Source organism: Corvus moneduloides, chromosome 6 (assembly GCF_009650955.1).
Source record: "Corvus moneduloides isolate bCorMon1 chromosome 6, bCorMon1.pri, whole genome shotgun sequence".
Classification (NCBI taxonomy): Eukaryota; Metazoa; Chordata; class Aves; order Passeriformes; family Corvidae; genus Corvus; species Corvus moneduloides.
Genome location: NC_045481.1, coordinates 56,635,460 through 56,661,542, shown reverse-complemented (window position 1 = coordinate 56,661,542; position 26,083 = coordinate 56,635,460). Strand labels below are relative to the sequence as shown.

Below are 26,083 nucleotides of genomic sequence, written 5' to 3'. Positions count from 1 at the left end.
GGCAGCGGCCGCCCCCCGCCCCCGCCGCGCAGCCGTGCGGAGCCCCCGCGCCCCGTCGAGCCGGGCAGGCTCGGGCAGGGAGCAGTGCTGGGGAAACGGGGCCACAAAGTCTCTCCCCCCGTCTGTGTGTGTGTCCCCGTTAATTTTTGCTCCTGTCACGGTCGGGTCCGCGACCTTCACTGAGCCGCGGAGGAGGGAGGCGGCTCCGCGGTACAGCGCGGAGCGGAGCCCCGCGGGCGCGGATGGAAGCGGGGTCGGTGCGAGCGTCGCCGCGCCGGGCAGGGGATAGGAGCAGGGGCACGGCAATGTGTTACAAATTTATAAGCATTATACATATTTGATTTACACTACGTTCCGAAGTTGTGGGCTTTTTGCTTTTTTTTCTTTTCGTCTTCTTTTTTTTTTTTTTCCCGAGGATGCCCCAAACCCCCGTGTTCACATAGACTGAGCAATTCTCAACACACACTGTAATAATGAGCTTTAATTCTCTATCCAAGCAGAACTTGAGCAATAATAATAAGCACATCAGAACAATTTGTTTACTGTGGCATTGCACAGGCTGCAGGGTCCAAGACTAGCTACAATAAACGGTAAAAACCAAAGGAAAAGCCCTAGAACAGGAAAAATATTGCGATAGAAACGTGGTTTTGGCTTTCAAGGAAAGAGGCACTTGACTAGCATTGTAGCTCGGATATTTTGCCCTTTTCCAAGGTATGTGTTTTAAAATACTTTCTTTTTATTTCCCCCACACGTTTCTTTGCTTGTCTAACATTTCTCTTTTGCCCCCAGGATTGCGTTTAAACCTTGGTGCAGAAATGTAATTTTGCTCTTGTTTTGTATTGTTGGTTGTTTGTTTTTTTTTTTTTTTTTAATCCTCTCGTCCTGTCGGCTCAGCCCTCTCGTAGTTTGATAGAAACTGAATAGCTCCATCTCTTCGAATAAAAAATACCTGAGTTATTACTGAAATAGCTTTTTGTGTGCTGCCATGTAAAGTTGGGAGAGCTTTCCGGCTGTTGTGCGGCTGGCAGCCTGCGAGGCTCTCCTGCGACCTGGTAAACGATTGCACCTACCCTTCTTCGGAGCACTTGCCCAGAGCGGGCTGAGCCGGCTGACACGGGCACCCCGGTCTGTGAACCCTGGCGAGCTGGAAACTTGTTGTAACAAGCGGGATTAGTGTGCAGGAGTGTGTGTTTGGGGGCTCTAATTTAAAATGCTGCAAGAAACTTCTGTGAACTGAAGCGTCCTAAAGACAGAAATTTAGCAGAAAGATAATATTTCCCCTCGCGAAGAATCCCACTGTAGCCGACTGTATAATAAGACTATTATTTTCAATGCCGTAACCTTGTTTCTCATCCGAAAATAAAAAACATCAAGATTTTAAAAAAAAGCTTCTTGCTTAAAAAAGAGAAACATATAGCTATAAATCATTTCTTTATACCTTAACTTTGTAGCTGGGCTTTCTCCCCTAGCTCTCTCTCTCTTTTTTTTTCTCCCCCCCAAAGACTCCTAATGCTATTAATTTGTCGAAAACTTTATTCTGGGCTGTCTTGAATTATTTCCCTTCTCTATCCTTTAAAACATTTTCATAATAAGCGTGACTCCGGACAATGTTTGATTTGTTTTTCTCCCCTCATCCCGGTTTAGACTGAGACATTAGCTGAATTCCCTGGGGGTGATTGGATGCAATTCGCTGAAAGTCGACAGGCACGTCCTGGATGTTAGAAATTCACTTTTCCTCAACGTGACAAGGCTGAGTTCGATCTACAATTGTATTTGAAAGGGCAATGAGCGGAAAGATCTCCCATCATTAAAACCTCCCTCTTCTTTAGCAAAATAACAAGATACTTCATTTGCACACAAACACTCAGGGAAAAAAAGAATCCCCAAACCCCAACCGACCCTCGATAACTCTTTGATAAAACGCTATCTCTGCATAATTTGGGACGGGGGGACGACATATCAAAAGGTATCGGAGGACCCCCAAAGCGCCCATGTGATCAAGTTGACTTTTTACTTTAAATCTTGAATAAGATGTGAGTTGTAACAAGGGGATTTGCACTTACTCCATGACCCTTGTAATTGGATTAAATATAGACTGAGACGTACAAAAACATACCAAGATTGACACCTGCCAACTGGACTTCCTTATGATTGATTGTGATGCTTCGTGCTGGCAACAATAATGAAATAAATTGTATGGATAAAACAGCACATTTGTCATTTCCGTGCCATAAGAGAGGAAGGCAGCGTGTTAGGCAAGCTGTTATCTGACAGGCACGAACAGCAGACACAACTAAAGAGCTAAACAAGGATTCCAGACATTGACAAGACAAATTATAACTTGTCACAACCTTTTTAAATTCAGAAGTTTTCAATTAACATATATATTGCTGTTACATATAAGATCGGGTGGACTTAAAACATAAACAGGCAGGGACGGAGGGCGGCGGAGGCTGCGGAGCCGGCGCTGCCCCGGCTGCCGGCGCTGCGCGGAGCCGCGGCCCCGGGAGCCGTCCCGCCGCCCCTGCCCGTGGGCACGGCTCTGCCGGGGCAGCGGGGCCGGCCGGGGCCGAGCCCGCGGGGGCCGCTTCCGCCGCCTTTGTCCGCGCCCGCCGCCCGGCCGGGGCGCGGAGGGGCCGCAGGGGATCCCTGGCGCAGGTAGAGCATCCCCTCGGGGCGCGCCGAGCTTCCCGCGGATGAACCACCGTCCGGGATGCAGGAGGCGGGCGGCGGCTTGTCCTGTAGGGAAGCGGCTGGGACTTACGACTCCCGGCGGCGATCCGCGGCGGGGGATGGATGCGGAGCAGGCGGCTGCCGCGCCCCTCCGCGCCCGGCCGCACCCGCGCAGCGCGCCCAGCGCCGGGCTCCCGGCTGCGGGCCGGGCCGGGCCGGGCAGCGCTCCCTGCCTCCACCGGCCTGCGGCGATCCCCCCAGGAACGAGGAGGAGACGGCCCCCGCGGGACCCCTCGGAGGGACAGGGCCGGGACCCACACCCGGCACCAGCCCCGCTCCCCCGAGGGCCGCTCCGTCCCCCGGCTCTCCGTGGTCACTCGTGACTGGGCTCTCCCCAGCACGGCCCTGTGTCCTAGCGGGAAAAATGCTGAGGTCCTGCCCAAGCGGGAAAGGTCCCCTGCGGGATGCGTGTGGGTGAAGAGGCACAACACACGGGGCACATCGTGGAGCAAGGACTTGAGTTTGGGCTGGGTTTTCCAGGGTGCCCAGAGACAGCGTGACCTGATGGGGCTGGTGGGGCAGCGTTCGGATTTGGGCCATCTGGTCCCCGCTAGGTCATTACTGGGCAAAAAAAGAGGGAGTCGGGAGAGGGCTCACCTGAGCACGGACCCAAACTTCCCGCTCCTGTCGTGACCCCCCAAAAAGCAAATGAAACTGCGAAGCGTTTTCCCCCATGTCGTGGTGCGCTTTGTCCGAGGAGATGCTGACCTGGCCCGGCCCACCGAACATCCCCCGGGAGCAGAAGGAAATCCCGGCTCTCACTGAAAACTGTCGGGTCCCACTCGAGGGGCGACTCCAACTCTTACACAAATATTTTCCACCCCCGTTTCTTTAGTCTGAGCGGGATTATGCTGGGTTCGAGGTGACCGACAGTAGAAGTGCAGGGAATACAGCACCGCGGCTTTCCCGGCCGTCGCTGGGGACAGAGAAAAAGGACTTTCCCCCCAAAACCCCGAGTTCCAACTTGGGAAAAAATAACTAATATTCCAAGGCGACCTTTCCATTTGCTGTAATTACTGCCAAACTCATTCCTCTAAATTAAATGCTGCAAGTGATTTGAATCCTCGTAACGCAAAACCCAAGTTCCATCGAATTAGTTGTAGCCTGCCTGCTTTCCCCAGTGACTGCATCTATTAACATTATAATCTCAAACACCATTTTTTATGTAACACTATTGTTAGTAAATCAACTCCTCAGGTCCACAGAGACGCTGACCTCTGTCAATTCAGTGAAAGTGTAATTATCTCCCCGAATCTTGGACAGATTTAAGAGATTACATTTCAACTAAATCTATATCAATGCTAATTTTTTTCCAGACTCCAGGTGCTAGGCACTCCGAAATGGTGTTTCTGCCCAGCAGAATGGGTTACAAAGAGGAGAGGGCTTGCTGTGTAGAGGGCCGAAAGAAATGAAGCCCCACATAAAATTACACCTATTTTTTGCTACAAAACCTGGTTCTTGTATGGCAAAGTTAAACAAAGCAGCTATGCTAAATTAGCGTTAAATAAAGGCTAGTTTAATGCTCGGTTACAGTCAACTGGTGTATATTTGATGGCTAATTGTCTATCAAAATTAAAGAGAAAAGAACAAATGATTCGTTATAAGAAGGTGTTAAAAGCTTCGACAAAAGGACATTTCACAAATATAATATCTGTGGATGGCGAATTGTCCTTTTGAAGCTTTTTTAATGTACTAAAGGCCTGGGACTCCCTAGATATGAATAATGGGGGAAAACGCGCCCTTTTATTCCAAAAGAGCCTCTTTTAAACCAGTCGCTCTAATAAACCGGCAAGGACAATATTCCGGGAGGAACGGGAACCGCGTTGCTGTGATTTCCGACGGCCACTTAAATAAATAATGCCCCGGCAGTAAAAAGGCATTTAAATGTTATTTGGTTTGCGCTTAAAGAGACCTAAGCGCCTTCCCGGCGGAGAGCAGCTCTCACTTGCAAATCAACCCATATCAGCAGGGAGAAAAGAGTATTTGTAGGGCTTCGGGGACGGGGATGGGGACGGATCCTGCCTCGGGTGCCCCGCGGCCAGGCGAGGTGAGAGGCCGCCCGCCCCGCATTTATTGCTTTATTCAGAGTAATGGGTCAGGAAATATTCCACGGGGAGGGGAGCGAGACGGGGAGAGCCGCGAAAATAAGAGGGAAAAAGTGGTAAAGCCAACCAACCAAAACCTCCTGTGTGAAGTTAATTCAAGAGGATGGCGGCGAAGCGGGCGCTGGGGCAGGGTCAGCCCCGCCGGCTCCGCGGGCGCGGAGCCCTGCGCAGCCGCTTCGCGCAGGGAGGGAGCGGGTCCGCGCCCCCGCGGAGGGCGTGCGGGAGAGCCGCAGTATGCAAAAAAGCCCCGGCTAAATCATGCAGCAAGAACGACAAACCGTCTGGAAAATGGACCCATAGAGCTGCAAGAATGTACTTTTTTATCTTTGACAACTTGTGTCCTAAAGAAACTATCTTGAAGATAATTGAAATGATTACAATTCATTGCTGCCTTACTTTGAGTAGGAACAGTCAAATAATGAAATCTTAGTAATACAGCAAAAATTTAATTTACATTACACCACTGCTCGAGGTTTCCCTTTTTCTCTCCCCCCTTTTTTATGCCTAGCTTCCCCTGGAAATTTTGCGCTCACACATAATTCTGCACTTTGTTGCATTATTCATATTTTCGGGGTTATTTCCCATCTCCTCCCGCCCTTTCTCCTTTAGTAATGGTCTCTGGAACTTCCAGATGTGGGTGCGGGGAATCTTCTGGAAGGAGATATCCCAAGAGGCTGGGGAGGGATCCTCAAACCAAGTCCAGCCAGGCCAGGGTGGGTGCTGCAGCCCGAGAGGAGGTTTTGGCTAACCACCCCCTCCCACAACCACCTCTGGTGATGATCGAGGGCTGGGCAGGCACAGCACCCCCCATCAGGGTTTATCTCACTCAGGGCAGCAGTGATAATTCATTTTTGGAAACTGTTCTGGGACTCAGTCCCTGTGGGTTTTAAAAATTATTATTATTATTATTATTATTATTACTGCTGTTACTACCATTTTGATACCACGATTATTATTGTTACTGCGATTTCTTGCTATTTTCACCAGAAAAATATTTCCCAGAAGCTGTAGGGTGTCCCTAGTGATGCCGGGGGTTTGATTGAGGTGTTTTTTGCCAGAGCTTCGGGCTGGAGGAGGGCACCAGGGCTCACCCACCCAGGGAAATGTGATGGAGCCAGGGCGACCCTCTGCCCCACGGTCCCCCAGTGTCCCTCTGGCTGTCCCCAGCCTCTCTGGCAGTTGTTGGCAGTGCTGCTGCCCAGGATGCCTGAGCCCCTTTGCAGCCTCTCACCTCACAGATTGTGCAGGAGGCAGCTTGCCTTTTAATCCAAGTCAGAAATGGACCAGGATACATCCTCAATGCAACTAACTGTTTCTAAAAAAAAGACCATCTGGTAATTGTCTTCCTTTAGATCTTCCCTTAATTATGCTTTTAATTAAAGATGGTTCAAGGCATTGGACCACATGAAGGGCAGTAATTACAAATTACATTACAAACCCAACAGATGTAGCTCTATCTGCTGGGAAAAGGTACCGGAATAAAATTTGACTAAACTTTAGGATAAATTAATCCGCTGCCTTGAGAACAGAAGCACATTTTTTATTATGCAGACTCTAGCCAGGATTTAAGTTCTCTGTCATGATTGTTTTCATATTTCTTTGACATCTATTGATTTGGAGGCAGCTGCAAGGCTTTGTCACAAGAGAGAAGAGCAGTCACAATATATTAGCTTGATGGCATAACTCGAATATGAGTAGGAAGGATAGAAACATGACAGGGAGCCACGTGACTGAGTGATGGGTCTCCAACAAAATAAAGAAATTAATTTTTAATAAAAAGCTTTAAAAATACCACAGCTAGTGCAACAGCAAGGGGAATGACAGAACTTGTTAATTATCGAGCATTGGAGCCTCTGAAATTTACCCCTAAAGACTAAGGGGGGATGGGCTCTTAATTCCCAGTCAGGACTTGTGCACTGAGCAGAATTCACAAGAAGCTCAGCCCCTGTGCTCTGGGCTGGAGCCCACCCTGCCATGGCAGCCAGGCCTGGCCTGGGGAACTCGGGGCACTGTGGCAGGGCTCCTCTCCCCCGACAGGCGCTGGGAATGAGCATCCCGTTCTGCCCAGGATCTGCTCCAAGGCAAAGCTCCCAACCCTGAGTGGAGTTTAGGCAAAGCCCCCTCGGTTAGCAGATGCAAAGCAATGCAGACCCCATAGCCTCTGTAAAGAGGGACGGCAGTGCAGGCTCAAAGATTTCCAGGGGCAATATCGCCTCACTAATCTGTGGTCACTGATGGCTCTGGATATGCTACTTAAAATGCATCTTGTGGGGCTGCAGGAATACAGGCATAGGAAATCTTGAAATGACCTGGTTTGCAGGGGCTGGCTGGCACATTGGGAGGCGATCAAGAGACTATGGGTGTAAGGTTTTACAAAACCCAGTTCTGGTTCAGTGGATAAAGACATCATTGATGATGATCAAGGGACTGTTTTTAAGTCTATCTTCAGTTCAAAGAATGCGCCTCTCCTGCACTTTGCCAAAATCCTGTGCTAAGTGTATAACTGGGAGCTCAAAGTATTTGAGCAGGTTTGGGCAAGGTAACAGAATTTCCCTGTCTGAGGGAGGCTGTTTGTTAAAAGCAGTCATTGAAGGCAAGCTGGGGAGCGGGGACAGCAAGGATTCACATGTCAGACGCTCCATCAGACCATTAAAAAGAAATTAAGTTGGGACGTTTCGTCTTCCCCTCTCCCAACTCCACCTCTGTAGAAAAAGCACAACAAAAATCCAGCCAGCACCTGAATGTGGGGGGTGTCTCCCCTTCAAGCCACAACACAGTCTGTGATGCCTTCAGTGTCTCTTGAAGGTGAGACTGGACACGGGAGGCCTTGGGGGTGAGGCTGCTCGGAGTTACCCCTGCCACTGCTTGCACTGCGCCCCCGAGACCTCAGTGACCGTGGGAGCAGCAGCTGGGCAGCCCCAGTGGTCAACACGAGGGGTTGTATCACCTCTCTGCCTTCCCTCACACACACACACAAGCAGGGATGCTCTTCCCACCCTGTCTCATCCTTGATTTCCAGTGTGCCTCTGCTTAGCTGGGCATGACAGGACCTGGCCCAGCTGCTTGCAGCCCCCGAAGATGCCGCAGCACAACCCAAGGGCAGACCAATGCACACGCACATCCCTTGCACCCGACCTCAGCTGTGTGTTCACACTTCCACACACCCTCTCTTAATAGTGTCACAGTTTTTTCCTTCTGAGGAGTGCTTGCCCCATGAACATCTAACCCATTTCCTTACCAGTTCCTGGATTTCCTCCTGCATGTGGTGAAAGAACAGGAGCAGATTCTCCTGGCTTCTTGTGGCCCTCGTGTCAGGAAGGTAGTTATTTGGACAGGCTCTCAGCATGCCTCTGAATCAGCTGACTCAGGGCTCCCAGTAATGCTGTGATTTATGATTGCCCAGTGTCAGTAGGTAGGGTCACACGAGCCAGTGTGCAACACATTACAGTTCCTACACTCTCGTTTCATTTCAAAATGAACAAACATAACGCTCCTTTATTTGTTCAAATTTTAGCCCTGTGTTTTGCTATCATTTCCCACTTTCTGGAAGTGACCCTGATGACACAATTCCATTATCCGAAAAGCAAAATAATTTCAGGTTTAAAAATGACCTATATTATCCAGGAAAACCTGTGTATATAAGGTAATTGGTCAATGTAAGATTACAGATACTGCTGAAAAGCTCACACTGCTTATTTATAGAGAACTTTTGGAACGTATTTGCATATCAGCAAAAAAACCCTTCTGCCCCAAATTGCAATAGTGCTTTTAGATCAGGTGCCATATAGAATATAAATTTAAATATATTAATATTTAATATTAATACCTGTATTTATATTATACATATGTTATATATATATACATACATAAAAATACATTTAAACAAACCCATATACAGAATATATTTATATACTATATAGACAGTGCAAAAATACACTCTAGATTTTTATAATAATTTCTTTGTGATTTAATTGCTCTGCCATGGCCCCATGTGTCGCCATTCAGAAAGGATGCAACATGTTACCAAACAAATGTTTCTTTGTGAAATATGTGAAAGACTACAGATGTTTCACTGATCTGCTGGGTAAATCTCAGTGCCTTTTTGGTGACGTGGTCTGCACTTGTTTACACAGCAAGTAAGCAAGTGAGGCGTGCTTTTCTCTGAGCTGCAAGGCTTGCCAGATATAAAGCTGAAGCCACATATACAGCTCTGGCTTTCACAGGTCTGATCCAATGCTCGCTGATGGGATGGACAAATTCCCAGGTCCATGTGATATGGTCACTAGGCTGAAATCACAGCTCATACAGGGCATGGTGATGTTTATGTCAATAACTGAATATCACAGGTTTTGTTTCTATTCTTCTTTTGTGATCTATACTAAGCACATTTTTTCCCTGTTACAGTCTAAAATAGAGCTATTTCTTGAAAAATGAGATTTCTTATAGCTATTTAGTGTAGAGAATGTACAGTCTTCTGAAGTAATTACATGTTCCTGGGTTTCTGCCTGGTGCATTGGGTAGGGACTGAAAGCAGAGAGCAGCTGAAGTGTGTGGAGGAGCCTGTGTCTTTAACAGCACCTCTCACAGCATGGTTGCTATTCACGTGTGAATCGTAGCTCATGCAGTAATGATGGAGCATAAACTCACAGTTTCAGAGGTGTAGAGTAGAAGCAATAATGTTTTTTGGTGCAGGAGAGCTTATTCCTTGGAGTTTCTCTGAGCTGATGTCTGCAGAGGGTCATGAGTTGGGAATGTCCACGTGATTCTCAGCAGCCAAGCCTAGCCTAGCAGGTCAGTCAAAGTGACCAGAAAATCCTCCTGTAAGGCTGCCGTGGACCTCGTGAAGCCCATGTTTTCAAAATGTGTCTAGATAGAATATTGTATTTTTTCTCCAGTTTTAGAGACAGATTGTCTCGGTTACATATTGTCATAACAAGCAAAGGGTGAGGAAATACTCCAAGCAGAACAGAAGCAAATTTAACACTTCCAAAAAGCACTGAAAATTACTTTCCTGGGCATGGTGATGTAAGGTTTTAAGGTGTAATATTTTGTAGTTCAGTCCTGGTTAGATTTTTGTGTGAATCTTTGTATGCAGGGCATAACTTGCTCAGCGGTAGCAAATGCATCCGTGGCGGGTCAGATCCCGCAGACTTTACTTGGAGCCTGGAAAACTGTTGGTTCTGCACCTCTACCAGCAGGTTATTTCCAGTTAGGTTTGGGAACAGATGAAAATTTGGGTAAAAGAAGAATATATACTGATATATTCATCTTACAATAAGTGGGGAAAGCTTGAAGGTGCTGTGTCATTTGGAAGGACAGAAATAGCCTCTGATGACAATATTCAGGGTTTTTCTGGGAATTCCCAGTAATACTAGGTCATATCTATTACATGGCTTTTCCATGTAATACCCAAATACTTCCCTTGTCTGTGTGTGCATTAAATCTTATAGACTAGCTGAAACCTCAACATTTCTTAATATAATCCTAATTTTTATTTCCTGATTAGTTTAAAACCGAGAAGTTGGAGTTATTACTAGGAATTTCTCCCTATTTTCTTTAGCAAATAACTCAGTTGTTCTTAGCCAGTGAGTTGCAAATCTTTGCTTGTAAACATTTGCAGTGCATAGAAGTCGAGTTATATATTGTGTTAGTGTGTACATTTGAAGGACCCCGAGTGTGTGCATTCACACACCTACAGACACGGCCCCTCAAATTTCTGGGTCTCTCAGAAATAGAATCTCTCTTTTTGTTACAAGGACACATTTATCTGTTTATAATCTGCTTTGGGGCAAGCATGTCAAAGGGATAAGACACACATGTAAATTCCAGATAAAGATACATCAGGACAGGAATTTTTCTGTATGTCCGTTCTTACAAATAAGACTTACTGATTGGCACTGAGAGCAAAATGCTTCCTTCACATCCCCAGGTCACCAAACCCCACCAGGAACAGTAGCTAAGCTTGTACAATACAAGTGGATTCCAAAACAAGGCAAATTTGGAGCAAAGCACAAAAGCTGACAAATATTGAAACCATTCCCCTTTTCTTCTCTTAGAAAAAAAAAAAATTAAAACGTTGGTGTGTCTGCAATTGTCTGGCTGTTAATTAGTGGTGTGCACCAGAGTTGGGTTTGGAAGGACCCACACATGGACCTGAGCCTGCCCAGCTGGGCAGCAGCAGAGCTCTCTCTGCTTACATTCACTCTTACACGGTTTCCCCAATGAAATCAGAAATCCTAAAGCAAACCCCGTCACTCAGGGACAATGTATAGATTTGTCACAGTCCTCGGAGGACTGAGAATCCTAAAATCAATGGCTGGATTACACTGAGCCTTATCTGTAGAGGTCTCATCTGCAATAGATAAAGTATTGATAGGTTGCTTCATTTACTGAAGCATTTTGGATCTCCATGTGGGAAGGCACGGTGGAGCAGTAATTGCATTTTCTGGTGTGAGAAATGCTTCTTAAGGAAGCCAAAGCCAAGGCATTTGATGGGCTGTGAATTGCTGCTGCCTCCTGCCACATGTCTGAGCATACATTTGATTATGATATTGCTGCGCTACACATTTTTGCAACAGCAACAATGCCCTGCTGATTCAGGCACTGGGATGCAGACACATGTACATATATGTGAGAGTGTGTGTGTGTGTGGGAGGTGTCTTCCCTGCAGATGTACCTTTCAAGTTTTTGGTGCTGCTGTTTCACCACCCAAATCTCCAGGTACACATACCCAGTTAATACTAAGTATTGTGATGTGAAAAATCCCCATAATATTCAGATCAGTGGGACTATTAAGACATTAAAAAAACCAGAAATCTAATACTTTATGTTATATTTTATGAGCTGTAGCTCTTTGCCAGTAATAGCAGGAGTTTGGGGAGTAAGGGGGTTGTGGCCTGGGTATAAATTTCTTGTAGATAAGATATTGTTAATTACAGAGAGCTAGAGGATGCAGAGCAGTGAGCCGGTGCTACATGCTTCAAACAGAGATCTGTATTGATTTAATAAGGTGTGATAAATACTAACCATGTCTGGTAGAACTGTGCACCAGCCCAAAGCCAGATTTACACCTAGATGTGAAAATCAGAGACTGAAGATGTGCAGGAGACAGCTGAGTCTCTCTGAGGCTGATGGAAGTTTACCTACTGCTCTTCCCTTTCCTGTCTGTTGCTCGGTGCTTTTCTGCAGATGTCACTTACTCGACCGACAATCTGCAGGTACCAGGGAAGAGATGTGACTCAGATATTGCAGATTCTGCACTTGCATGTCCAGGTTTTCCAGACAATCGTGTGTTTTTCTAAGGTTTTTTTTCATGAAGGCCCTGTATCCCGCGTGATTTCTCTATGAGTCACATTCTGAATCCCCCTATTCAAACAAAAATCTCCCTTTTACTGTCTGATTTTGACTAACAGCCATAACATCCTCAGAGGGTTGTTTCAGAATCTGCTGCACTGTTTGTGCACACACACAGAGTTTGCATGCATAAATAAGAGTGTCCCAGGCTCTTAAATTCATGAGGGTGCAATGGAAGACCAGACATATCAGTAGGTGTTGAAATTCTTTGATAATCAGGAATTTACAGCAGCCTTTATTGATTTTTTTTCCTGGTCTTCAGCCATGCTCTTGGGGATGTATATTGCACATAGCCATGTTCTTTGCATATTTGGAGGAGCAAATTAAACATTTGTGTTGCATGCACATCTCTTGCAGCCTATGCCTGAAGCAAGATAAAAAAGGATCTAAAATTAAGGGAATATTACATTCCCCTTAAAAATACCCAAAAGATGAAGCTGATACAAATAATGTGTATTATAGTAAATAGGTAGAACCAAATTCACTACTTTTAAATACCACTCTGGCCGTTTCAGTTTGAGTCAAACCAAACCACTGGAAAAAGCCGTGGTAAAGGGAGGAACCATCAGTGAGGAAGAATAGACGTTAAAAGAGTAAAGTGCAATGAGAAGAAACCCAATATTGACAGATCATGTAGAGCAGAAGGAGATGGGGTAGAAAAACGCAGTCAAACACAGACAGAAATATGCTGTTTAGCAGGAGGGAGCAGCTACAGAAGCCAGCTCCAGTTTGTGCGATTTGCCCTTCCCTACAGCACAAGGAAAGCTCTCTGTAACGCAGGAAACTTTCCAGAGCCCCAAATCCTTGAGGGGGAAAGACACAAAGGGAAAAAAATGCAGAGCCACCCGTGGCCTCAAAGCCACGTACAGCCCTCCAAACAGGAGCTTCCTCAGGGGTCCCACAGATCGAGCTCAGCTTGTTTTGGGCATGAGGTGCCAGCCACCCACCCCAGCCTGAGTGTGGCACCAAACCCACAGCTGCCTCCGACAGCTCAAGGATGGCCCAGCCAGGCTTTTAGGCAATTTCTTTGTAATTTGTCCCTTATGCAGACAGTGTTTGCTGGAGTTTTCTGATAGTCCTTGAGGGGCCTTCTACAGACCCCGCTCCTTGAAGTATTCCACAAGGGATTTCACTGTGGTTCTGCATCTCCCTGCTGCACGCAGAGCTAAGGGTCCACCTGAATCTTTGCAGGCTCAGGGGTCTCTGTGTAATTTTAAAGCAACATCCAGGAATGGAACTGACTTTTGTTTAAGAAAAAAATAATGGATACATGGTTATGGTAACAACAGAGCAACACTACCCTTGCATTAGAGAGCTTAGAAATAAATTGGACATGGTTAGGTTTGATATGCTGTTTTGTAAATGACTTTGGTCTTGTGTTGCACAAAACAATTTTATTTTACTGATATGGGATACTCCAAAGTAATAAATATTCTCTAAGTATTTGGCACTTGCTTAATACTAGTAATTTGTGTTGATTGTGTGCACTCTGTATTTTACCACTATTCAGTCATCTATAAATCAATCACCTGAGGAAATTCACTGAAAAAGCTGCAGAAATGCATTTCTGAGCACAAATCTGTCATGCAGTAGAGCACTGAAGTTTTATTAAGTGGATTTTACCTCCAAGAATAAAACACTGCACACACTCACTTTGCTCATTTTTAATTATATTTTATTGCCCAGCAAAGCATATCCACAGATATTCTCAAGTATATTGAGAGCTGGTGTTGTGGCAGAGCAGGTCTGCACCTGTGTCTGGGGTGTCACTGGAAACTGGACGTGCAGGCTCCCACACGGCAGCAGAAGCTGGTTGATAACAGCAGTTTATTTAGGCTGCTTCAGTGCATATCAGATGTAGCAAAAAACCACTTCCAGCTTGTGCATAAATGGTAAAAATACAGAAAAATATCACTCTGGCAGCAGCTGTTTCCAACCATTAACGCCACGGCCTCAGTCGTTCTGAAAGGCTCTTTGGCGGTGGGTTCATAATATGGATTAAAAGCTAGAAACAGGCAGTGTTAAACAGCACAGCTGTACTCTCCCAAGCACAAACCAAGGCATCAAGTACAGGAAAACACAATGTTGCACTCCGAGCATTTTTTTCATCAAGGCAAGCAGGTGTTTGTAAATGTTCAGTGTGCAGGACCTGCTTGAAACACTCGTGCCCGATATTCAGAGGCTTTGTGCCCCTGCACCGGGATGGGAAAAGGCTCTGGATCAGGCTCTGCTTGCCCCTGGAAGCTGCTAAGCACTGGTAATTTTCAGTTGCTGTGAAAGCTTGACATATGTGTATGTATATGTATATATATCTATAAAAATATATTATATATTATATGAAAGTGTAGTGGAGAAAAGCAAGAGCCCAGGTGCTGACTCAAAACTGCAAGTGATCTCCTATTTTCACTTGTATCTGCAGAATATTATCAAAATATGAGCTGCACAGTGCAATGGGAGAGGGAATTGGTCTTTGAGATCTTAGATTAATGAATGATTTCCTCTGACAACAAGAAAACCTACCACACCTCCAACTTTAGGAAGAGTCAATGTAAGCACAGAAATCCCCACCAGCGTCTGCCCTGAAACCAACTTCTTAACTTTAGGATCACTTTTATCCGAGTTTCTTACACTTCAGCAAAATGCAGCAGAGCTTGATAAATTCATTTTGCAAGAGAAAGTCTGCTACAACTTGTTTGCTTTCTGGGTTTGAAGTGAGGATGCAGTGCAAAGCATTCCTAAAAAAAAAAAAAATTCACTGCAGTTAAACTACGTTTTACAGGGACTGGCACACCATGGTACACACTGGCAGATATCAGTGTTGGTTAATAAGCAGCGTTGTTAAAAATCCTTGAGCACATTTCAGGCGCAGTTCAGTTGTTTGAGCTCGCAGATTTTGCCTTCTCAGGCAAGCAAAATGATTTTATTTTGTGAGTAAGATTTTTTTGAAGGCAAGTTTACAAATAGTGTTTGAATAACAAGAAATTATTATTAGAAACGAATGTATTCTGTCAGGACCCTGAAATTATAAATACGCATTGAAGTGGATCACTCAGCTTAATCTCCAGTATCTTTGACTTCACTAAGTAGGTCAGACCAGCAGCAAATGCAGATGTCATAAAATAAGGTTAAAAATTTAAGCAAAAATACAGAAAATGAGCTATCCCCAAACTCAGCAACTCAAAGAATATTGAAAAGCCCTCAAACCTGTTCTCAGGTGAGAAATGATATTTGCAGAAGGTCTAAGTACAATTTGCTTTTGCAAACACCTACTCAGAGACAGCTGCTGGTGGCAGAGGCCGTCTAAGGAGAAACGAGATTATATATGAGTTCCTTAGGACTCTGTCCTTATTTTGCACAGGGGGTTGTCTGCAGACAGTGAGACGGCTCGGACAGGACAGAGACATGTCCTTGAAGTCCCATCCTGAGCTGCAGATCTGCTCTTGAACAGCAGGAGCCACCCCAGCCATCCCGGGAAAAGGTGCTTGGGGCTCGGGTCTGATTCAGGCTACCAAATGCTATGAGGAGCTTCACAGAAAATTACTTTCTGTGTGGATGCTGCACAAAAATATCCCGAAAATACCCTGTGCCTGCTGCCAGGGCTTTGGGTTGTGGTAACCGAGGCGGGGTCTGGGATGCAAGGCGGCTCTGAGGCTGTGCCCAGCCTGGTAGGGGGCAGAAGTCACGCCCCAGCCTCGAACGGACAGGGTGTGGCCAGGGTGGGCACGTTCTGAGATATGCCCCGGGCTGGCATGCGTCAGGGTGTGAGCAGGGATGGCATGTGCCATGACGTGGGTGAGAGCAGCAACTGCCCAGGGGCAGGGCTGGGGCTGGGAGGGGGACAGAGCGATACCAGAGCCACAGAGGTGACTGGAGTGAGGTCCCCAGGTCACCTCGGTCTGCCAGCCCCCACGGGCACAGGGGTGCAGTCTGGGCACTGCCCTTTCCTTGGGAGTTCCTGGGTGCTGCAGGGCACTTCTGCAAGGTGGCATCTGGGCAGGTGGCACCAGCCGTGGCTGCTTGGAGGCATCACTGATGGGGAACATGAGGGTGGTGCCAGGAATTAATATGCACAAATAATTTGTAAAGAGATTTAGGCTATGGAGCCACTGACTCAAACCTGAGAGGGTCTGGACAGGGAGAAAAGGGCAGGGAGAAATGAACACTGGGCCTGGGGACACGATGCTGTCAGAACTGGCCATGGTGGCTGCTGGCCCTGCTGCCCCATCTTGCCTTCTGCAATGGTTCATCAGTGCCTTTCATAAAACTGTGGAAAGACAATAAAAATAGCACATTTTGGGGATTTCCTTTCCAGTCAGATGGACTGGAAATGTGTATCTGAAGGAAAACCGAGGTGCCCACAGAAGAGCCTGACCCTGGGAGCCAGACTCCAAACAACAGCAAGTATCACCTGCCTATTGAAAGCCTGTCAGGGGCGCTGGCAGCTTGGGTAGAGGCTGGCATTGTGCCAGAGTGCCACCTGGTTCCGGGAGCATCCTGGTGCTTCACACGGGGTTTCCTCAAACTTTCAGCTTCCTGTGCTATAGAGGTTGAGGAGGTGTGGGAATTGCTGACATGGGATGCTGATGTGGGATGTTGATGTGCAGTGAGGGAGCTGGGATGCATCCTGCTCAGGTGGTGCCATAAAGTGAGGCTGGCCATTGCTTCCTGAGGTTGGGGGAGACCTTCGGGCAGGGTGCCCCAAACCGGGACTGAGCCTGCAGTGTCACAGTGGGCGCCACGGGCTGGGTGCTGGCAGCAATGAGCCCTTCCTGGGGCCTGGCTGTGCCTGATCCTCTGCCCTGAGCCCAGGACGGTGTCGCTGCGGCGGGAGGCAGCGTGAGCCCGGGACGCCCAGGCTGTCACCCTGGCTCAGTCCCGCTGTCGCCTGCCAAGCGAGCGGCACAGAGGAGCCAGAGGATAATGCGCAGCATTGTGCTCTCCCAGCACCTTTCCTTCCCCCTTCCACAATCTCACCATTGTGCGCCTTTTATCGCTGTTAAACTCAGATGAACATCAAAGGGAAAGAAGTTCATCAAAACAGGGGCGAAACAAAAGGCTTTTAAGGCGCGGTGAGGGTGCACCAAGCCCAGCAGAGGCAGAAGAGTTCACGCTCGGTGCAGACACCCCCTCAGCGGGGCTGCTCGGACGGCAGGGAGAGCGCCCGGCGGCCCCGCTGCCGTCCCGCAGCCGCGCTCCTTGCGGGAGCTGCCGGAGCGCGTCCCCCGCGATGCCGGCGCTGCCGTGCGGGGCTGCCGCAGCCGGCCGGGCCACCGGCCTGCGGAGCAGCCAGCGAGGGGCTGGGAGCCATGCCTTATTCATCCCAGCGAGCGGCACTTGCTGCCCAAAGTATAAATACTGAATGCTGTTTGCTAATGAAGTGCTCTCTAATGACAGCTGGGAGGCTTTGGTTTTCCCCAGGAATAAACGCTGGGAACTCAAATAGCCAGGAATAGTTTTGCAGCTCACAATCATGTTAACAAGCTATAAACTGTGCAAAATGTACCGGCCGCCGGAGAATTGTAAGTTCTGGTTGCAGCTCATGCACAAGTTCATTTTTTTTGTGACTAAAAAGCAAAAAAAAACACCTAGGGGGAGATGGGGAGAGGGAAGGGCTGGTTATGAGATTAGCGCTTCTTGCCAGGGGAAGGCAGAGTGGGTCTCCTTAGGAAGATGTCCATTAGCTAGTCACGTTCCAAGAATGAGCCCCACGTCTGCTCCAAAGTGCCTGACGTGGGACAAAAACCAGTTGGTGATGTCAATGGGATTTTGGTCGCAGAAATAAATATTTATTATTTACTTGATTACTTACCTTTTTCCCTTAAATAAGAATTTTTTGTTGTTGTTAAGGCAAGTTTACATCTTCCCATTTTCCATTCAGTAACTGTTCCAGTACAGTGAGAGAAAACACAACAAAATGGAGCAGAAAGTGAAAAATGTTTCAGCCCGCAGTTAAAGGGGTGAAAAAAACTCATAGTCTTGGAGAAAATAAAGGACGATTTTTTTCAAATATCTATGGAGAAATACACTGATTATAGATTTGAGGAACTAGATCGTGGAAAAGAAAGAGAATGTCTCCCATTTTCCAGTCTTGCAATCACAGACCATGCCAAATTCCAGCTGAAGTGATGCTCATTTTGTGCCAGAGAGACAGCATATGGCACAAAGCAATTTTCATTCCCAGCTCCAGGTAAAAAGTTTGTTACCATGGGCTTACATGGGCATTGATTTATTCAACCAAAAAGTGGAAACCTGAGGATGATGGGCTGTAAGGTCTGTTTTGGTGGGTAGTGCTTTCTCTGTTAAACCCATAAGGTAAAATGTTTGGTGGGCAGAATGATACCTTTATCTGAAAAACCACCCCTGTTATTAGTAGTCAGAAAAATAGAAAGCAGCAAATATAAATAAATATCAGAGAAGGAGAAAAAAATCCTCTTAAAGTCTCGTAAGATCAAGGACAGCCATGCTCTCTCCACTATCTTATTTTTAAAAGTGACCCATGCAGGGAATGTACATGTCAAAGAAATCCATGGGCTGAGGTATTAAGTGGTGTGATCCAGACAAAGGATATTTTTATAAGTCCATATAATGCTGAACACAAAGATAATCCACAGCTACAGAAAGCCTGCAGGTTGCTACAAAACCCCCAAGAAATCCTCTGCAAGAAGGGGTAAACAATTAACACAAATTTTAAATCAATGTGCTGTCACCTTAATAGCCAGCGAAGTCAGCTAAGATGGGTGTAATATGATGAGACAGTTTAATTCTTGTTATGACATTAGCTGCAGACTTTTACAACAGCTGAAAATGCTGGAGTGAGAAGAGTTTCCAATTATCACTGAGCTCCAATACACAGCTCTGGATTAGACTGAGGCATGAACAAGGACTCCTCAGCCTGGAAAGCAACATGGAGCAGAGGCCGCGGAAGTTTCCAGTGAAGGTATTTTCCCTTCTCCCCTCTTGCTGATACACTCCTGAAAAGGTTTATTTCGGATAAAATAAGCCCCCATTTTTAAGAGATTTGCAGTGAAACCAGCTCCTAGGCTGTGTGTGCTACAGTATTACATACCATAAATCTCTACATCCAGGAGGTGAACCGAGCCATTCTGAAACGATTCTGTTTTCCCAGCATTAAGCTTCAAAAAATTAAAAGTCACCCAGGCTTGAAGGCAGATAGACAGGTAATAAGCCATGACAGCACTTCACGGGAATCCGCAGGAATAGGCAAGTAGGCCTGGGTGTCAGCCATATAAATATGATCATGAGACCCAAAGCTCCGAGTAATGCCGCCAAGTGTGAGCATGTCCGTGTTAAGGCAAGCGGGCTGTGAACAGGAGCCTGAGGCAGTGGCGGGTTTAGCTGAGGGCCCGCCGGCTGGGGAGGCTGCACCCCTTGCCCAGAGAAGGGCTAAGGGCCTGGAAATGCAAATCCCTGAGCCGGGAACGGGCTGCAATTCCCACACCAGCAAGAAGGCTCTCCTTCGGGGTAACACAGCTGCGCATACTGGCAGGGGATTTTGGGTTTTGTGGTTTGGGACAGTTTTGCCCCAGTTGTATTTCATAGCTTGTTTTTGATCTTTTTTTTTGTTGTTGTTAATTTCACAAGAACAACACTCCTCCTGACCCTTACTTACACAGGAAAATGTCATAACAAATCATCCACCTCTTCCATAGCTTTTATCCAACTCTTAGGGGCAATTGCAAACATGAGAAGTAGCTGGGTGGTTTGAAATAGTGATTCTTTAATCCAAAAATGTCCCATTGCTTGTGTCACATTGCTCTGCCTTTTTCAATATTGCTTTTGAAAAAGTCATGTCACTGTTTCCTATTCAGATCATAATGAGAGAAATCATCTTGTCAGGCTTCTTGTACAATCCTTCTGGGTTTCCTCCCTGTTATTTCCCGCAGCTGGGAATATAGGCTTTGGAAAGGAGAAAAGTAGACGGGTGAGAGGATAACTGGGAAAAGCCCTACCCTGAGCTGGAAAAGGCCTTTGCTGAAAAATAAGTTATAATTCACTAAAAGGCCTTTTCTACTCTCATGAAAGCCCCATGAGTGCTCCACATTGACTGATTACATCTCAGAAGTCCCCCCTGCTTCCAGGTTGGGTAAGGCTTTGCTGAAAAATAAGTCATCTCTCTCTAAAATGCTTTTTCCCATTCTTTTAAAAGCCCCGTGAGTGTTTGCAGAAGTCACCTCGGGTAGCCTGGACCTCAGGGAGCAGCAAGGGTCCTGCAGCCTGGGGCACTGTCTGGCAGCAGGCAAGGAAAGAGAGGATGTCACAGAGGGAGAAAAGCTGGCACTACACTCAAACTCCCCAAATCCTAGCTGGAGAGACCTGTCTGAAATCAGTCCTTGTTTTTTCTTGTTCAACACTCTTTATTTGGCAACTCATTTTTAAAAAGGTTGACCTGAAAAGTTGCTGTGTCATGCAGTACCTTATTCTGCATGGTAAGGTAAGATAATTCCTCATTAAAATGGTTGGCTTCGAACCTCCTCCCCTCCCTGGTGAATGAATAAATAAATAAATACACTTAAATATGTCCTGGATATGCTTTCTCTGCTATTTCCAAAGCAGAGAGGGAAGCTCTGGGTCTGGCATGCATCGTCCTCTCCCAGCTGTTCCAGGGACTAAATGGCAGCTGAGGGGTGGTTGTAGGGTGGTCGAGAGGCACTGAGGGGCATCTTGGGGACACCTGTGTCCCTTGCAGGTGACCTGTGTCCTACAAAGCACTCCTGACCTGCTTGGATCTGTGCTCAGCCCCTTCGGATGCTGTTTCCCTACCCTGGTGCCACATGCCAAACTCTTAGTTCAGGTTGTCACTTGCTGTCTGCTCCTCTCCCAGAAATTCACCTCCAGCTTTTTTATTTCACGATGCCGAATCCCTGGAGTGAAAAGGGGATTTCATGCCTTAATATGGAATTGCAAACCTGTATTAAGCCTCCAAAGATGTTTTTGTCAAAAAATCTCAACAGCTGCCAACTTCCCTAAATCCCAAACTATCGTTACACATTTAGTCTTAGACAGGGGATTTTTCTGGATCTTCCCTCCTGACCCAGTGATAAAGCCAAGTTGATTTGAGATTGAAGATTCATTTATCTCTCCTTGGCAATTATCTCTATTACTGCCCACAATCCTTCCCAATCTTTTTAAACAACATCCTGCTATTAAAGCCACTTGGCAAGCATATAAAGCCCTGGGATAAGTTAACCATGCACAAAATATCCCACTTGGGGAAGGATCCAGCTATAAAAATAAATGGTTTACGTTCCGAAGGCCATGGTTCAGGATGGGTATTCTTCATTTGTGAAGAGAGGTCATCATTGCTGACAATAAAATTATGTAGGACCTGATCCTCCCCCACTGAGCTCAATAGCAAAATCCCTCCTGATTTCAATGGTGTTTTCCGGGGTCAGTCGCCGGGAAAGCCGACATTCCACAAAGTTGCTGAAAATCTATAATTGGATATATTAAGAGTGCTTTCAAAGAGATGTCAGATTTGGAGGCTTAGTGTAAACTGTGCTGCAAAGGGGATCATTTCGTATAACCCAATCAATAAAGCTTTTTTTTCGGTGTTACTTTTCTGCTTGATCCCTGATGATGGAAAAGCTGAGCTCTGGAGACTCACCATCAGCACAGAGGAAGTGCTGGGAGCCTGGTCGGAGCGTGAGCCACCCTCTGGTGGGAAAGATCCTGCCAAGTGACCTGGTGGGAGCTGTGAGGGGTGTAATCCTGCAAGTGTTTGATCCAGTGGCTTTGCTTACACTACGGAGGTAACTCGTGCGTGTAAGTACTGGAATACTGAGCCCTTATTTTCATGGTGTTGCTGGTCTCCTGTCACAACACATCTCTTTGGGAGATATGATTGAGAGTTTTGATGAATTTTGCTGTGCCTTATATGTCTATATTTAGTAAAATGCAGCTTAGCTTGTTTCTTTGGAACAAGATATGGATTTATCCCCCAAATGCATTTTTTTTTTAATCACGGGCTGTACTTCAAAGTGTTCTTTAACGCCACTTTGGAAACGCTCACTGGTAGCTCTTTAGGAACTGGAAATCTTCCATTTCTACTTACATGGTGCTTTTCTGGCTGATGAGCATCGTTTTCCCTTTGGTTCTCACGCAGAGAAAGGGCCACTTGGCACATGGCAGCTGTGCTGGGCAGGGTAGGCACAGGGACTGCAGCCTCAGGAGATGGACACCGATATTCCTGAGGGGTTCCACTGTTGTGGGACCTCAGGGAAGGGACACCAGGGTGGGGTTTGCTCCAGGTTGCTTCACCCTTGCAGCAGCCTCATTTGTAAACTTGTGTGGGTCATCTCCTCTCCAATGTCCCTATGCCAATGGGTGTGCAGCTGGGGACAGGGAGACACTCGCAGCTCCTACAGGCGACGCTGCCATTGGGACCTGCAGGTCCCCTCTGTGGTTCAGCCAGGTCCCCTCTGTGGTTCAGTCACACTTTCCCATTGCATCTCTTTCCCTACAGTGTTCATGGAGCAGTCCTCCACAGGGCAACAGGCCCAAAGTCTGCTCCTCAGCCCCAGAGCGCTTGATTGTTTCTTCCCTTTCCTTTTCAGTAAAAGCTGAAATTCAGTAGAAGCTGATGAGACCACCATGGAGAAATGCTGGTTCACCACACTGGCTAGTACCAGCTTGATCTGGCTCCAGCTCCAGGATGTGCAGCCTACAGACACAGTAAAGAAAAGAAATATTCTGAAAAGGATGAGTCAGCTGGAGGCCAGTGGGGAGAGGATGTGGGATCTGACTGGAATTAAAAAAGTTATGAGGCTACACGTTGTTTAGAGCTCTGCCAGGGGAGAAACTCAAACACGCGAAACGCTTTGTCATCTGGCATAATTATGTTACTTTGCTGATTAGCTGGTAAACTCTTTTCAAAATGCTTTTAGACAATAGTAAGTTCATGAAATATAAAAACTTCCTGCTGACACCACAGGCAAAGACCTGCTTTACATGTTATTGCAAACTGTCTTCCCCAGAACCCCACTAGAGTGTTGAACAGCCATGAAATTGTTTTTTAGTACATATTAGATGATTTACCCATTAAAACAGTTGAGGTATCTTCACACCTTCACTTCTGTGCTGTAAGCTGATGTGAGCTGTGAGTACACCCACACTGCCAGTGCACTCTGGATTTCTCAGCTTGATTTTCCGTATGTTGCACTGATTGGGACACCAGCAGTTTTGCATGGAGCTTCTTCACTCACTCCTCCGGCCAGGTACCAACACATCCTTCCTGGCTCTTCTGGGAAGCAGTGCCCAGCATTTGTGTAATTTGCAAAGCAGATAACTTTCGAAGATTTGAAGTTTTGGCCATAAGGTTCTTTGAATAAATAATGCCAGAATTACTTCTGTTTGTTGTGTGGAAATGTATACATCCCATTCCCCCTTTATAAAGAGCTGATCTACCCAGTCCTACTTCCCAGCCTGGTGGGGAGAGTCCGTGCTCATTTGTGGAGCACCTCCAAGCAGGGGGTTGGGAAGGAAATGCTGCTGACACTGTGACAACAAAGGCTGTGACTGGCTATCCTTTACAATTGTGTCATGTCTGCCTTTCCCGCATTCCTTCATCTTTCCTTCATTGAACCTGGTCATTCACAGGGATGCTGATGTAAACTGTGTAACTGGTCACGGGACAGATGGGTGTGCACAGGTGAGCACAAAGCCCAGCTGATTGCTGCCTCCTCTTGAAGGAACAGGTCCCTGTCTCATGTGGGGATAAATGAGCCACCAGTTCAATCAGACTAAACCAGAACAGGTAATTTCCCTGAGTTATCTCCTGTAATCTTTAGTGGGAAGCAGGGAAGTATCGGCAGTGTTTTATTGCTCTCACTGACATGGTGTGAGAGGTTATTCCCCAGCTGCCTGGGATGGTTAGCAAAGGGCCTGAAGTGGGCTCAGAGCCATTAGCAGCTTTCACTGAGGGCTTGTAGAGGACCTTTACACTGGGAAAAGAGGCACTGGTGAGTTTTAGACAAGGCAACCTGGTTTTCACCCCAGGAAAGTGCTGGAACAAATAATCACACAACTATTTGTAGACACCCGGGGCAGGGAGCTACCAATAGGGATTTGTCAAGAACAAACTATGTTAAATCACTCCTGTTATTTTCTATGACAGGTGAAGTCCTGCCACGTGGAGAGAAGCGCTGGATGTACACCTGCCTCCAGTTTTCTCTCACTTCAGGAAGGTAGTGCTTCTCAGGAAGTTTTCTTGAACAAGGCTGGGCAATGTGGATTGGATGAAGAGATTCTGCAAACCCCCAGTGACAACAGGAGAGGAGTAGTGGATCCAGTGCCAGTTTGAACTAGCAATGGGTTGGGCTCATGGATGGTCAGCCTTGCAGCCGGCCGCTGCTAAATTGTCATTCCTGTCCTGGATAGCAGAACTGGTATTACCCAGGTCCAGTCTCAGATGACCCAAAGCAAAGAGGAGCAGGGAGGTGGGATGGCATTCAGGATGACCATGGTGGCCTGGAAGGAGAGATGTGCAATGGTAGCGTGATGCAACCAGGGATGGGATGAAGCACAGCCAGGTGGGTGCCATGCCCCCATTTGGATGTTTTGCTTCAGGAGCAACAGAGAGGCTTGAAGAGCCTTCAGAGCTGAGTGCTGAAAATTACGAAAGACCTGGAAAATACAATTTATGAGGAACAGATCAATGACCTGGAGTTGCTAAGCTTAAAGAGGAGAAGGTGCTGAGGAGGAAGAGACTATGACAACCTTCAAGTACATTAAAGATGGTGATAAAGGGGGAAGACTTGCTGTCTGTTTCTCTCGGGTAGGGCTGGAGCAAATGGGCTCATTGCGTCACAAAGGGATTCGGTACGAACCAAAGGCGTGTCCTCCCTGACAGCAAGGCCAATGAGACGTCAGGACAGGCTGCTGGGATGGGCCATGGGAGTCTCAGGGACCCAGGGGATCTTGTCTTGGTGCAGAGGGATGGTCCAGACGATCCACTGATATTTCTGCCCTTTTAAAATTTTTATAATGCCATAAAACAATCCTATGGGTTTCATTAGGATACCTCCTGAAACAAAAATTCCTCCTTGGTCTTGTTCCTCTGCCACAGCTCACCTGTGTGATGCTGCGCTCTGGCGAGAAGTGGGTGTGAAACGCTGCTGCTGGGATGTGTGGCTGTCGTACACCTCCGCTCCAAAGTGCAAATAACTCCCCGGGCTGCGAGCCGGGGGCCGGGCCCGTGGTAAGCCAGGGGCTCTGATTGATGAATTTTCACAGCAGGTGAGAGCAGCAGGAGACACAAACATTACAGATTTCATGTACGGATAGTAGCACTCAGGAAGACAAATTGAGTGAATACCTCAGGATATGGCTGCTGGGTCAGCCTCCAGCATTACCCAGTGGCAGACAAATCCCTGCCCTCAGCCTTGGCATGAGGCACCTACTGAGATGGAGGAGGTGACACTGCTCCTGTGGCCAGCTCCCAATTTTCCTCATTACCTGCTCTGAGATTCTCTCAAAGATAAGAGACTCTTGTGCAAAGCCGCTAATTTAGTCCCAGCAAACAAGAAAATAAGTCTGGATGTGAAAGGCTGGTAGGGTTTTGACAACATGCATGTAGAGGTTGGGCAACTAGTCTTAATTAGGCCATCTTTGTTTACATTTGATGTTTATCAGCTAATTGGCATGGCAAGGTGTGAGTCACACGGCTTCCCTCTGGCATGAAATCAGTTCGCAGGAGAAAAACTGGGAGAACAAATGATCCCAATTATAAGAAAACCCACTGTGCTAATTACCATCCCACGGACTGCGGAGCCTCCCACCCGCGTCCTTGCCCAGCCGCCTGCCCCGGCGTCTCCCCAGCGCGGGCGCAGCTCCGGCACACTCCTCCCGCCCGGGCGCCCGGCCCCTCGCCCTGC

The 26,083-nt window shown here is 47.0% G+C and overlaps 1 long non-coding RNA gene across 2 annotated transcripts; it reads left to right on the top strand.

The window, feature by feature from the left end:
* Window positions 1–68: 68 nt before the first annotated feature.
* LOC116446018 lies at window positions 69–24,961 on the top strand. 2 transcript variants are annotated; one of them, XR_004240991.1, is made up of 2 exons: window positions 69–711; window positions 21,798–24,961. It is a non-coding gene; the product is annotated as an uncharacterized LOC116446018 (long non-coding RNA). The 2 variants fall into 2 exon arrangements; XR_004240990.1 differs by having other exon boundaries at window positions 79–711; window positions 24,325–24,961.
* The last annotated feature ends 1,122 nt before the right edge of the window (window positions 24,962–26,083 follow it).